The 13,927-nt window shown below is 46.9% G+C and overlaps 1 protein-coding gene across 1 annotated transcript in view; it reads right to left on the minus strand.

The window, feature by feature from the left end:
• Nucleotides 1–1,946: 1,946 nt before the first annotated feature.
• Nucleotides 1,947–13,927, minus strand: part of BSG (basigin (Ok blood group)) — a 33,373-nt gene continuing 21,392 nt past the window's right edge. The window contains exon 8 of the mRNA XM_085640097.1: nucleotides 1,947–3,022. The gene's annotated coding sequence lies outside the window, so the exon portion shown is untranslated. The remainder of the gene's footprint in view (nucleotides 3,023–13,927) is intronic.

Raw genomic sequence — 13,927 nt, forward strand, 5'->3', positions numbered from 1 at the left:
TGAATAGGCGGTGTCCTGTCTCCACACCAAGGACTGATTACACCTCCACACAGACAGCCAGGTGGGCATGGGATGAAAAGGGGGACTTGTGCACTTCAACGAGCTGCTTTGAAGTCCAGCCGATCCCCGCCACCCCCCTCCCCCCCAACATCAAAAGAACATTTGGGTTCAAGTACTGGGGTTCTGGCCCTACCAAATCAGTACACCAGGGACTTGGCAAGAGCTCTGCTGGAGTGAAGACTGCTGTGCTGTAAAATGCGCACTGTGTTGACTGAGGAACTACTTTCCTGAGCTGCTCTGCTGAGGACAAGGACTGGATCCATCATCTCACTTGAACTCCAAGGGCATGCTGGCTTGCCTCGTGTTTTCTTAAGTCTCAAGAAAACAAAAGACTTTCCTGCAAACCAACTGGACTCTCAAAGTCCTACCCTTGACGGAGGTGGCCCTCCAGTCCTGCGCCTCAGACGTGGGTTCTGCATTCAATTTCTGCAAAATTACAAAGTATTGTCCCAACTGTGTGAGAAATTCTGCTGCATCGTCCCTCGATGCAAAAGCAGAGGCTGCCCGACGACAGCGTATCCACAACCTGTGCGGCTCAATGACAATGCCCAACCCCCACACGACTCAACAACAAGGTAGTAGGCTCTTGACAGACTCGCTCCACACAATTTATTTCTTCAGCGGGAGCCGTCTGTGTCCTGTGTCCAGCCTGACCTTTATCACAGTCAGCCTGAACTTTGACTTTGCACCAGCCCCTTGTGAGCTCAAGTAACACGTTGACCACTAGTGACATCTAAGAACTATTTTCACATTTAATCTTTAAAAAAATCCTATTAACTTCAATTTATCATGTTGGTCTTGTTTTACATAGATATATATTATGTATTGTTCTAAACCTGTGTGGAGTCTATTAGTGGTGTTTACATTGTGTTACTTTGTGTGTAGCACAAATACTTTACACATTGCCTCTTAAGTTAAGCCTGCCTGCTCTGCACCAAGCTACCAGAGGGTGAGATCAGGATAATTTAAAGTGTGTACCTGACTTGAGTGGAGGTCCCTACTTGGACAGGGTGCACACCTCTGCCAACTAAAGACCCCCATTCCTAACACCATGCAATACCATTAAGAGTGTCAAAAAGCAAAGCATGTGGGGTTGTCGTCTTTAACCCAAGATTAATGCAAGAGCAGTCCAACCAGGTAAACCTTGCATCAAGAAAATATATAAGAAGATCCGTAGGGATGATGAGCTGGAGGAGGACATATGAGTTGGCAGTGTTCATGGGCAGCATGACTAGGGATAGAGGAGAGAGTTACAAAGAGAGGGAGGGGAGGATACACGACGAGGAGACATCCAGGAGACACAGCCACGTCAGGGCTAGCATGGGGGAGGTATAGCAGGACAATTCTCATGCATCAAAAGCAGGATCACAGGAGGGTAAATGGGGTTCTGTCCGGAGAATGTGTTGCTCCAGAGACATCGGAGAAAAGCCAGTGGGAGGAGAGAGGCCGCACTATAATGCGGGGCTGAGGGGGAAGATTGTTAATATATAGTTCTCCGGTTGAGGTTCTTATACACATGTAGGTGTATAAATGTGCTGCACAGGTGGACACATACATGACCAATGTAGCTTCAACAATTTGATGAATCTGTGTCAGACGTTCAATAAAAAGATGTTTTTAAACTTGCAACAAGAGAAATGCACCAAGCTTCCCATACTCCAACCTTGGGCTCAAGCATCTTTCACATCGCAGTATCAAGCATGTTATCCGGGACTGCTTTACTACGGTTGCCGGTGGCATCATAGTAACTTTTTCATCTTCACACTGTAGTGCATCATGACAAGACCTCGAAGATGGGTTTAAACTTGATATTCAAGTTTCCTCTCACATCGGTCTACATGGTTTATATATTTTTGCTCTCAAGACAAAAAAATGACCAAAGAAAGTTTACATCCATAAATCTTTATTGTGCCACTCTGCAACAGTGATATTTGTATGTAAATTACAAGACAAGGACCAACGGTATGGCTCTCACCCCAAGACAGTGCAAAAAACATATGTGCAAAAAAACACGTATCCATTCGGGTTTCCCCAGAAGTCAATGACCTTTACCCAGAGCACACTGCACCCACCTTCTCAGATCAGCTTCCCACTCACTATCCTCGAACACCCTTTAATTTCTGAAACATGCCTATGCCCCTCCCCGTGCCAAAGCCAACATCAACAGCAGAAAGAGACAACTATATTATAGCATACCCGACTTCTGAAAAGGTGTCTTTAGCCAGAACACTACTTTTAAGCAAGGGAAAGCTCAAGACTACAAACAGCCTTTAAGGGCGAGACTGTACTTATTTGACAGACGCAACACTTACTAAATTTGACTCCGCCTATAGCTTCATGGCACCTGGTGCAGAGCTTAGAGGCATCTCACTGACCAGAACACACCAAGAACATGTCTGCTTCTGCACCCCTCTGGACAGACTTCTGGATGTTGGCAAGCACCCCCTTCAGGGTTTGTCAGCTTCTGTCCTGAGGCACACCATGGGCCACACACACACACAAACAGTAGGACTGAGGCATTGACACTTCTGGTAGGGACTGGGCATAGCGATTATCCAATCGCATGCCAGGCATTTCAGATCCTCTCCTGGGGTGGACCAAGGGCCACAGACACTAGGACTGAGAAAAGGACTGCTGTGAAAATCACTACGCAATACAAACAATGGCAAATTACTTGGCCCCACTGTCTGGAGTGGGGTGCATGCAGACAAGGATACGGCGGGATGAGTTCCGCTACAGGGAGCCCCTCACCAAATCATGCAAGATGTGACGAGGCAACCTTCCTTCAGCTAAAAACTGCAGCAGAATTCACAGGTGGCAACTTGTGTGCTACCATTACAAGCCTACCAATTGGGTTTGTTAAAAAGGAGGTTAGTGTCATTTAAAAAAAGCAAACAGATTTTCAGGTGGATGTTAAAAGCGACCGGACGTTTCCTTTTGATTTTCTTCCGACTTCAATCACCTGGAGGGAGAAAAGAGAATTAGAAAGTAGAAAAAGTCCGTGACAATTCTTTGATTCTGTGGAGAAATATTAAATTGGCTATTAGTGAAGGTATGTGTACAGCATATCCTAAGCCATGAGTGATCGCATGTTTTACAAGATTAACCGCATACTAAGAAGCGCCTCTCATGCATTCTGTGGAAGCACAAATCTCCAGGCTGTGTCTTTTCGAGCTGCAGTTTGTCAAGAAGTCTGAAGACCTCCACTGACTGAAGTCAGTGGCTGCCAAAGACCAACATCACTCCTTGTGCTGTTGAATCCTCCCATCGCGTGGGAGCAGTAACTATCAAGAGGCAGTCCTAGAAGGTGAACTCATGCTCAACTATACTAAGCGCCAAAACATGGTGCAACGGCGGTGAGAGAGGGCTCCAACCGTTGGGAACTCCAAGCAGAGGAACTGGGCTAAGAAGAAAGAACAAGCATTTGCAATACAATAGGTCTCGCTTTCGCGCAAGTTTGGACTATTGACATTGCGAACAATGTCTTTTATTTTTGTTTTAAAAACAAATAGAAGGCAGCGTCATTTACAATGCCAATAGCTTAAACTTGCGTGAATGCGAGACCGACTGCATTGCAAATGCTTGTGTTTATATACCATTAAGGAGTGAGACTTCCTGAGGACTCCTGTCCCGATGTTGACTTTTTAGGGGACTGTGTAGCTAAGGAGGGGTGGGGGTGAATTGGTTTGCTCCAGAACCACACTTTGGTTATATGGAGCTGCCTCCTAGTGTCACAGCAAACAGTGCAGGGATACGCGGGGTATTTATTTCATTTACGTCATTCTGAAGTAGTGTTTAATAGATGTGCTTAGTGGGTTACTCCTGCTTAAGATCATATAAAAGTGAGACGCAGTCTGCAAAGTACAAATGCTTCTCCTCGCTTCCCCCTAATTATTTCACACGTCTTCCTTATTTTGTGTTTCATCCTCTTACATATCCATCCTTTCTTTCTCTCCCACGCCAGTATTTCCACTTGGATGCATTTTATTGGTTTTGTTTTTACAACCTAAGATAGTGGCTGGGAACGGAGCTCGGTTTCCTTGAACTCTCACCGGCTTGTGGCGACGCGCCAGCAAACAACTGAACATAACAGTGATTGCAGTTGTGCGTCAAGGAGCTTTACCGGATATATTTGGCAGTTTAAGAGCATTTTGTGTGTTTGAGGGACACAGGCTCACTCAGACAGCGGATAAGTTAGAAATGCATTTTCTTGCGAGGCGCACTCTGGAAGGCAAAACGTGCTTTGGTCTCACCTCTTGCCAGAGCCTATAGATCAAACGTAGTTTCTAAAGAGCCCGAATACACCCTCCAACTAAACCGCACTATCCTCTGTACGCGCATCATTGCTATTTGTGCCAGTGTTGCGTAAAGCCTCAATGGAGACTTCGTGCAATGTGTGTTTAGTATCGTTCCTGGAACCTCTGTGACATTATATAATGGTGTGTTATACATCTGCTAATCTGGGGTGATTAGGTACATGTGGAAGACTCATCGTCGGGGGGTAGCGCCCGCATAAAGGACACCGCGCTCAATGTTAAAGTCAGAAAGAAACGCTACACCCTTTGAATTGTATGTTTTTACTTTTCTTTAATGTGCGGGGCGCCTGTTAGGGACACCGTGCTTACTTTATCTTTTCGCAGCGTCCATTTCAGGAACACCGCGCTTTTAACTTTAACACTGAGCGCAGCGCCCGCATAAAGGACACCGCGCTCAGTGTTAAACTTAGAGAGAAAAAAAAAACAAGCAAATAATGAGGCTCGGGAATAACCTAAAGAGCTGGGGGAGGGGGGGGGGGCGGGGACGGGTCACTTCACTGGCGCCACGCTGCATATTCCAGTGCCTGTTAAAATATAAAAGTGCACCAACACGTGTGCACAGCCTGCACGTCTAGTAGCCCCCGGGCCCCTCTGTAAACGTCGGTGCCTATGGGCATTTAACCCAACTATTTCTCACAGGTACATGTGGCTCATAGATCATAGAGTAGATCGCAGCAGAAAGCCACAGTAGTCACACGCATGTTACCCCCGCAAGATGTACACTACGATAACTAGCACCTCCTCCTTCAGAATGTAACTTTCTATGCAAAAAAGCCTATAAAAGGCAGTCTGTTGACCAGAGACAACCGTAGAGTCACCTCTGCATATGGAATATGATCCTTTTCGCCCATAGCCAGGGACAATAGATAAAAATGTTGTTAGCTCAAGAGGACGCAAGTTGTTAAACTTGCTGCACACTGAAATGTCGCACCTCAGCCTTTGGACACTAACATATCACCCATCAGCTGTTAACTGCATCTTACAGACTTTGAAGAATGACAAAAATAAAACAAACATTAAAAACGCAATAGGTCTCTCCTTTTATTAAGTTAAAGCCATTTGCTTTGCTATACAATACCATTTGCAAAGCAAATGGCTTTAACTTAATCAAAGGTGAGACCTATTGCATTTTCAATGCTTGTTCTTTTCCCCTTTGGGTCAAAGTTTGATGGTGAAAAATACATCACGGTCCTCAAAAATAAGCGCCTGTGGCCACATGATGCAACCAGCGGCACAAGTTAACCACTGGAGAGGTGAGGTGCTGTGGCCTTTCACCAGAGACAGCCGCCGTCTGCCTGCTCCCGACAGCGCTCCCGAGAGGAGCTGGCGCTCCGCGCCCTTCACTGTGTATTCCACCTCGGGTGAGGGTCGTCTCCTGCTGTGTATTGCCGCAGTGACTCGCGATTACTTTGGACTGTACAAGATCGGAGTTAATTTGGACTAGTGGGTGAAAAAAGCATCCTCTCTTATTAGACTTGTGCTCAGTACCACGTGCAGGGACAGCGCTAAGGGCCAAACAATATTAAACACGGAACCCTGGGAGCGAGGACTGAATGGGGAAAGCATGGAGTGAAGATAAGGAGGTGTAGCAACGCGGGAGAAAGATCAGACGATAAGTACGAACTACGAAAGAAAACAAACAAGCATTTACAATGCAATGGTCTCGGCATTGTTAAAGTTAGAGCTATTGGCATTGCTCATGACATTATTTTTGGTTTAAAAACATCTCTCTCTCTCACAAAAAAAAAAAAGACTTATTTTGGTGACAGAGACAGACGTTTTAAAAACAAAAATAATGTCATGAGCAATGCCAATAGCTCAAACTTTAACAATGCCGAGACCATTGCATTGTAAATGCTTGTTATGTCTCGCGAGCGAGACTGCGCAAGCGCAGCCATCGCTAGCCGAGACCTAAAAAGGGGGGGGGGGGGGCGGCTTGGAGAGAAGCATTATTAATAGTGGGTCCACTCTACTGATAAATCATATGAGCCTGGACAGTGTAGGCGACAATCTTTAATACTACTCACTCCCTTATTTTGATACCGGAACCTGCGATCAGACATGGTTAACAAGTGTGAAAAAAATGAAGTTATACTATCACAGTAGTCTTTTCTTGCCGAATAATTTAGTCAACCATGCCGCATAATTTAGTTGTCTCCAACCACAAAATACTAGTGGCCCTACTCAACCAAACCGCCAAAACAGAATATTTAGGAGGAGGGGGACTTGAAATGCAGTACACTAAACAAAACGAGCAGTTATCTGGCCAAAGCCAACAGAGTAAAACATGACAATTTCAAATTAAGACGAACCCAAACGTGTTGTTCCATGAAGTGTTGACTCTGTACATAACAGATGTTTGTCTGAACTGCAGCCTCATTAGTATCCACATATTACCTGTACGCAAGTTATCCTACCACTCCTTACATGCTGATAAATTAAAGTTCTCCTCAGCCAAAACAGAGAACATAAGTGCCATCGCCACTATCAGACCTTCTCCTCCTAGACCATGTGCCCGCCAAGTCGCATCCATTCTCTCACGGTCTTAGGCCCCGCGATTAGCTTTCACAGGTTGTAATTGCCTGCAAACTCTGCTGCCCACTCGTTTGATATGGGATATGACGCCAGTTAAGGGGCTCCCAACACCTGCTCGCATAATAGGGTGTCACTAGCCAATTTAATAGCCCTTCTATGAATGTTTAAACTGTTTCCATCCTCTCGCTTTCAAATGGTTAACACCACCGCCCTTGCCCCACCAGCGCCTCCATTCTGCCACCTCACAAACTCCCAGCGCGCCCCAATCCTCTCGCTCCACAGTAAGGCCCACTCTCCTTTGACCGATTCTGTCCTGCGAGGTTCCCTCCACCCAAAGGCCTCCGGAGGTACCGGTACCAAGCTCCCATCCTCTACAAAGCCTGTGACTCTTTCTGGGGTTCTTACTTGTCCTTCTCGGTACCGAAGATTGATGCAAGATACTCCGCCATGTTCTGTTGCTGCTCCGCACCGCCGCCGCCGAAAACGAAACGACTTCCGGCCTCTGGTAGCCGTCACAAAAGCGACCAAACGTCACTTCCGCTAGATAGTTTTACTCTGCGCATTGAATTGTGGGTAACACAGTTAACGCCATTCGGGTAGAGAGGTTTTATTATACCAACGTTATAAGGAACTACAAGTACCAGAATGCATATTCTCGAATATAATAATTTGCAAACTATTTTATTCCTGACACTACGCCGCTACGCAAAAGAGATGCCATTTTGTTTGTATTTCAAAATTTTCTATTAAATGTGCAAAACAGAAAAATCACACATCACTGCTGCCGTAATGAAAACGCGCATCGTGTGAGAAAGGAACTGTACTACTGAGAAAGCCTTTTGTGTTGCCAGTTTACGTTATAACTTCAGTCAGCTCGGCCTAGCTCCCTTCGTGCACCGTCCCGATGCGCGTTTCCGTCTACCCGGAAGTGGCTTTCCGTGCTGGTGCGCACTAAGAAGAGGCCGAGGAAGGAAGGAAGGGATCGTCTGATGGTGAGTGAGTCCTGAAAGAGGTTCTGTCTGTCCCGGCGTATTCCGCTCTCTCGCTTTCCGATAACGTCCTGTCCCCTGAGGGGGAGGAGGCAGGGAGAGAAACAGTGAAGAGGGCCAGGAAGGGAGCAACGGAGGGGGCAGAATTAGATTGGACGGCGATGGGGGGGGGGGGGGTTCGGGGGACGGTAGAACGGGAAAGGCAGAAGGGGACATTTTAAGGGTCATTAGATTCAAAGGGGAGACTGGAAAAGCTCCGAAAGTAAAAGCGATAGCGTGTGTGCGCGGGAGCAACGCCGGGGCACCACCGCCTTTCTCCGAGGCACAGCAGAAAATGCCTCGGAGAAAGGGAGTGTCCTTTTCGGATTGGGGGGCGTGTTTTGCTGTTGTCTCCTCCCTGAGACTTCTTGCAAAAAACACACCCCCCGATCCGAAAAGGACGGGGCTTCAACGGAGTGACTGGACCTCTTCTCCAGTGGCTGGCCAGCATTTAAGAGGCCAGCCAATGGAGAACAGGAGAGAAGAGGGGCGGGTGCAAGCCCCTCTTCTCAAAGTCACTCAAACTCATTAAATCTCGGAGCGAGACTGCGCAAGCGCAGCCTTTCGCAGCCGAGACCTAAAAAGGAAAGATGCAGTAGGGAGACAAGGGAAGAAAGCTATATGGGACGATAGAAATGAGGGAAGGAGTGGCAATGAAAAAAAAAAGAAAGGGAGTTACAGTGGACACGTAAATAAAAGAATGAAAGAAAGTAGAAAAAAGGTTGAGATGCATTAAAAGAAAAGTTCAGGAAAAACCCGATGTGTGATAAAAGGAGTGATAGTGAAAGAGTGCTGGGGTTTGCAGCGGCACTCTCGCTCACCCTGTGCCTTTGAATTTAACTTTTTTCCCTTCGATCTTTTTATCCTCTCATCCATTCAGCACACCATTCTTCTCACTTCATTTAACCCCATCATTACTTTCACACTTCCATTCATCCTTTCACCATGCTTTCCTTTCACACTTTCTTCATTACCTAGCCCTCATTTCTTCGTTCAAAGCGCCCCTCTGCTCGTTTTCTTGCTTTTATGCTTCCTCTTTCGCGCCTTCTGTCTTGTTCTTCACTTTGTTCCCTTTTCTGATACTCATAGTTAGCTGATAAAACATGATTCACTGCCCCCCTAGCTAGTGCCTACTTGGCAGGTGTCAGGACTATCAATCCTCTTTTCCACCACCACCCATCTTCACTGCTGGACACAGCAGTACGACTTAGTGTAGTACGTCTCTAGCATGGTAGCGCCTCATGCTCCAGACGAGGCTCTGAAGCGCACCCAGGTGTTCTAGTAAGAGGCTGCCACGTCTGTGGTGCGAGGTTTAACAGCGTGGTCCTTTAACGTGGCCAGGTTATGAAAAATGTTGGTGCGGCCTGGTCAGTGATTCAAAAGTGTCTCAGTGACTTTGGGGCTGTGCCCTCGGATGTGTTGAAGTAGAGAGACCACGGTTTAAGTGGTGAGTTCGTAGCATGACCCTCTTCGAACGCATCTCCATTAAACTCGAACTACACACTGCTCTCGGTGGAGCCTGCACACGCTCAGCTGCATTTTCTGTCGCAGTCATCTAAATCTGCCTCTGTGAAAAGAGCACGCCAAGTTTTAGCTCATCTCAAGCTCCACACGCGTTTCTAGTGGCTCCATGCATCAGGCTCACGGCACCGTGTAGCTCATTCCATGCCTTTGCTATGCCCTCGGTGCACCACACAGGAATCCGGCGAGCGCCCTCTGTGCCTCTTTCCATACACAGGGAACACCTGTGATGGCATGCTTCTCACCGGAGGGACGCTTGTCTGCGCTCTCCGTGGGCCACAAACCCCGACCCCTCCGATAAGGTTAGGGTGGACTGGTATGCTACTACTGGGCACCCGTGCATGGGGACAACCACGTACACGAAGGCGCAGGTTGGACGCATGTGGCGCGCACAGGTGTGCTGAACAGCCACTGAATGCTTATTGCCTCAATTACCTACCCTAATTGCATTAGCTTGAGTACATTTTTAGCCGACTCAACGACCCCATTGAGGCGTGGCGACCTCATTATGTAATGAATGGGTAGAATGTTACGAGGAAGACACGCACTATGAGACAGTGGTAGATGCGGACGAGCACGTGCTCTGCAGGGGCACACCTGGGGGCAAGCGGTCACCCGTTCAGCATTTTGTCTCCACTGGTCCTACACTGTATGTGCTACTCGCTATTGCGATGTCTTGCTGTGCATTAGGCGTTCAGAGGCCGCGCTGCAGCACATCTGTACACACCCACAAGGACAGCGACATAACCCCACCGTGGTCTGGAGTCTGCATGCGGAGACCGAGCGCGTCCGCCAGTGCATCTGCACCCTCTGCAGGAGCGTGGAGCCGCAAAACAGCACACTGGGAGAACGTGCAGCACTCCTTGTAGGTGATAAAATGCGAGGCAAACACTGGCAACGGGATAGCATGGGGCGAGGACAGGTCAGAGCGAACGCTGGTGTCTGTGGGATGAAGTGCAAACTATTAAAATCCTATTATATTGCGTTTTCCCCACAGTGTGTCAGTAAACATGAAACTTCAGGCAGTGATTCTCTACTTGAGTTACATCACCTTTCTGGGCGCATATGCAACGAGACTGGACCGCATGCCTGACATGAGAAAAAAGTGAGTTTAAGAAAAAAAAAAGTTTGTACACCTACAGGTTTCGATCACATGGTTCATGCACGGCTTTGTGTGAATGTATTTGAGCAACTATAATGCTATAACCTTTTTAAAACTCAAGAGGTGAACAAACATGACATTTAACATGAATATTGTGTGGCTGTGCTTGCATTCAATTACAAGTGTGAAGTGAGCACTACATTAAAAACAAGCGCAGTACCGAAAGTGAAAGGACCGCGCTGCAGCCGGAGGATGGGGATCTGTCTTTATGGGGCCATGTGTTTCTAATTAGAAACACATGGCCCCATAAAGATAAGTGCTTTGCAACAACAGCAAAGCAGGCAACCCAGTCCGGATCGGAGGCGAAAGGGCGTCACTCAAAAACCCTAATTTCCAATGGCAGTCCATTGTTTAGCATAAACGGCGACGCTAGCCAACGGAAATGAGGGGCGGGGCTTCAAGCCCTTTTCTCTAACTCCTTGTTCACAATAAATCTCGCCAAGCGAGCAGCGCATGTGTGAAACGCTAGGCGAGACCTAAAACAAAATTCTATGGGCTGCCATATTCACACATGACTGGCACTTGATCAAATGGTCTGGTATGTCAGACAGGAATAATTTTTTAAGGAACAAATATCACGGTGCAAAATAGAGAGTTACAAGAACTTCTGTTAACAAAGTTGCGGGTTCCCATTTTAAAATGGGCCATGCAAGTCGGCCAATCTTTATTCTTTGCCACAGACAGGCATATCAAGTTAAGACAGTAGGTCGGAGCGGGTACTGCTCTCTTAGCTTGGGTATCGATGAAACCATGGCTTGTATAAGCTGGCGGGGAACCAATCAGTTATACAGGCTTTTACCAGATTTTTGCTCCAGTGAACCAAATCTACAAGTCAACTAAACTTGAGTTCACTGAGGTTCTCCAGCTTTTGCAGTATTTTCTATACAGCCTGACAGGGAGCACCCCGTAGGAGCCCCCTACGCACTAAGAGCGTGGGAACCGGGCCCCTCACACCAACCTGTACGCCATAGGTAGTGGTGATAAACAATTCTATTTGTGGGGTTCAGTACTTTTCACCTGTACTCAATAGGAAGGATCAGTCTGGTCCCTGTAACCCCATCGGTTTCACTGTAACAGAAAGAACTGCGGTGCCCATTTCACTACTGCATGTCCATGGATGGGCACGGTTAACTAAACAGGCTTCCCTTCACCCAGAGTAGATTTGACAGAATTCACACGCACTGTTCAAGAAGCACCCCCTCTCCGAGCCCCAGCGGTAAGACTTTTTGGGGGGCTTGGATAATGGGATTCCAATCTCGCCTTAGTGCAGTGCAAGATTCCCTTTTTTGTGTTGCCGGCTGTGAATTAACAGGTAGGGAGAGTTCTGAAAAACACCCTAAGCAGCCTAAACTAGTCAGACCGGGTATTCCAAGTTCAAGCACCACCACAAGTCCACAAAAACCAGACACAAATCAGTTTAACCCACTACCAACGCCTGCGGTAAGCAGTTACTGCTCGCCCTCAACGCTAAGGAGGCAAGGATGTAAAGGAAGTGTCCATCACCTACTGGAGTACAGAAGCCTGGATACCCCCGGGACCTCAGCGCTAAAGCACAGTATCCGCCCCCAAGGACCCCATGAGAAGGCCTTGTACGTTCACTTTCATCCTAGTTCATATACTGGACTATAATGTGCAATATCCAGGAAATTAGTTTAACTGCCCCCTACTCCACCTCCTTGTCCATTTTGTGTCTTCAAAAAACAAGAACCCATTGTTGACGTTTACAGAAAAAGTTCTCCATCATCAAGAGACTGTTCAACAGAATAAAAACATGGAAAGACTAAACATAAGTTAAGATGCTACCACATGGAAACAGAATATAAAGTATACATTTTAAATGTACTATAAAGAACACCGCGAGGAATGCATCCTCTTCCAGTGCAATTAATAACATTCAAAACAGTGTAAACAGCAGCGTGAAAAAATGCATCATTTTGCAAAACTGATGCCCCATGAAAGGGGGCTTGCGCCCCGGTTCAGACCTCAGCAGTGCCATTGCTCAGCCCGTGTCCCCTTCAATTGCTTGACGGCACAGAATATGCAACACCTATAATTCATTAAAATATACATAGAATATGTATATTTCACCCTGCTCAGAACAGTGGCCTTCGCTCGCCTCGTCCTATTGGCTGAATCATTCCACCTCCCGGAGAGCGCTTGCATTGCTATACATGGACTATGTCACATCGCAGAGTACACCGAGTCATCCCACATTAAACTCATTACAGAAAAGCAATCTTCAAAGGAAATATTTTGCTTTTTGGCCACTTCCGCAGACATTTAAATGTTTTGTTTTCACTTTTAGCGAGGACTCAAAATGCAAGCCAGACTTGCTGGGTCTACGAACGCTCCTCTTCAACTGCATTCATGGGTACCTTAATTTCATGAGGGTTACGAGAGTGATGGTTACTGACACCAGTGAGCAAGCACAAGTTTAGTGAAAACAAATACCTGGATTAAAAAACGTGGAGCGCTACTGCGTAAAAGCAGCTTCTGCTGTTAAAGGCAGCACCCAGCTCCATTCTACCCAGATCAATATTTGTTCATTAGAGCAAACACCGACCTCCAGAGTGACTGTACTCAGTGTGCACTCATGGCACCGATCAAGAAGACACAAAAACTGAGGGTGTCATTGGAGGCTCTTGGCATGTACATATTCCTTCCATCTCCAGCAGATTTACTAAAGATGCTCTTTTTGGACTAGATTTGTGGGCAAGAAGAGTCAACAGTGATCCCTGCAAAGGGAGAGGAAGATTTCCTTCAATATTCATTAAACTGGAGATGGAAAGAGAACTGTTGGATGTCAAAACCTCACTTATGTTCTTTAACTCCTCACTAATGCCCCTCTCCCAAAGAGCACCCTGGCAGATGCAGGCTGCATGGAGATGCCATCGAAGGATGGCCTGCAATTTCAGAAGGGCCTCAGATAGGGCACTAGAAACCAAACGACACTGCTGTTCTCTCCGACTGGCACGGTTCACTACACACATGCCTTTCCCAAAGCTCATAAGCATGCACTCTAGACTTAGAGATCATTAAACTTTCATATAAGACACTGGCTGATACTCCAAGCTTACAATGTTAGTGAACAAGCTTCATATATTCGTACATCCCACATCATTAGCGGGTACTCCCACCTCTACCACAGGTGTATACACACCAGTAGCCTACAACATCCGGGCCGAGTCACACAAGCAGAGGCGCACTGGTACTGCAAGCAGACGTGCACCTCAGTGCACACCCCCCTGTACTGGCTCATGCTTCACCACTGCTTTCCTACGTACACAACCAGCATGCACATACTC

The sequence above is a fragment of the Triturus cristatus genome, chromosome 12 (genome assembly GCF_964204655.1).
Source record: "Triturus cristatus chromosome 12, aTriCri1.1, whole genome shotgun sequence".
NCBI classification, from domain to species: Eukaryota; Metazoa; Chordata; class Amphibia; order Caudata; family Salamandridae; genus Triturus; species Triturus cristatus.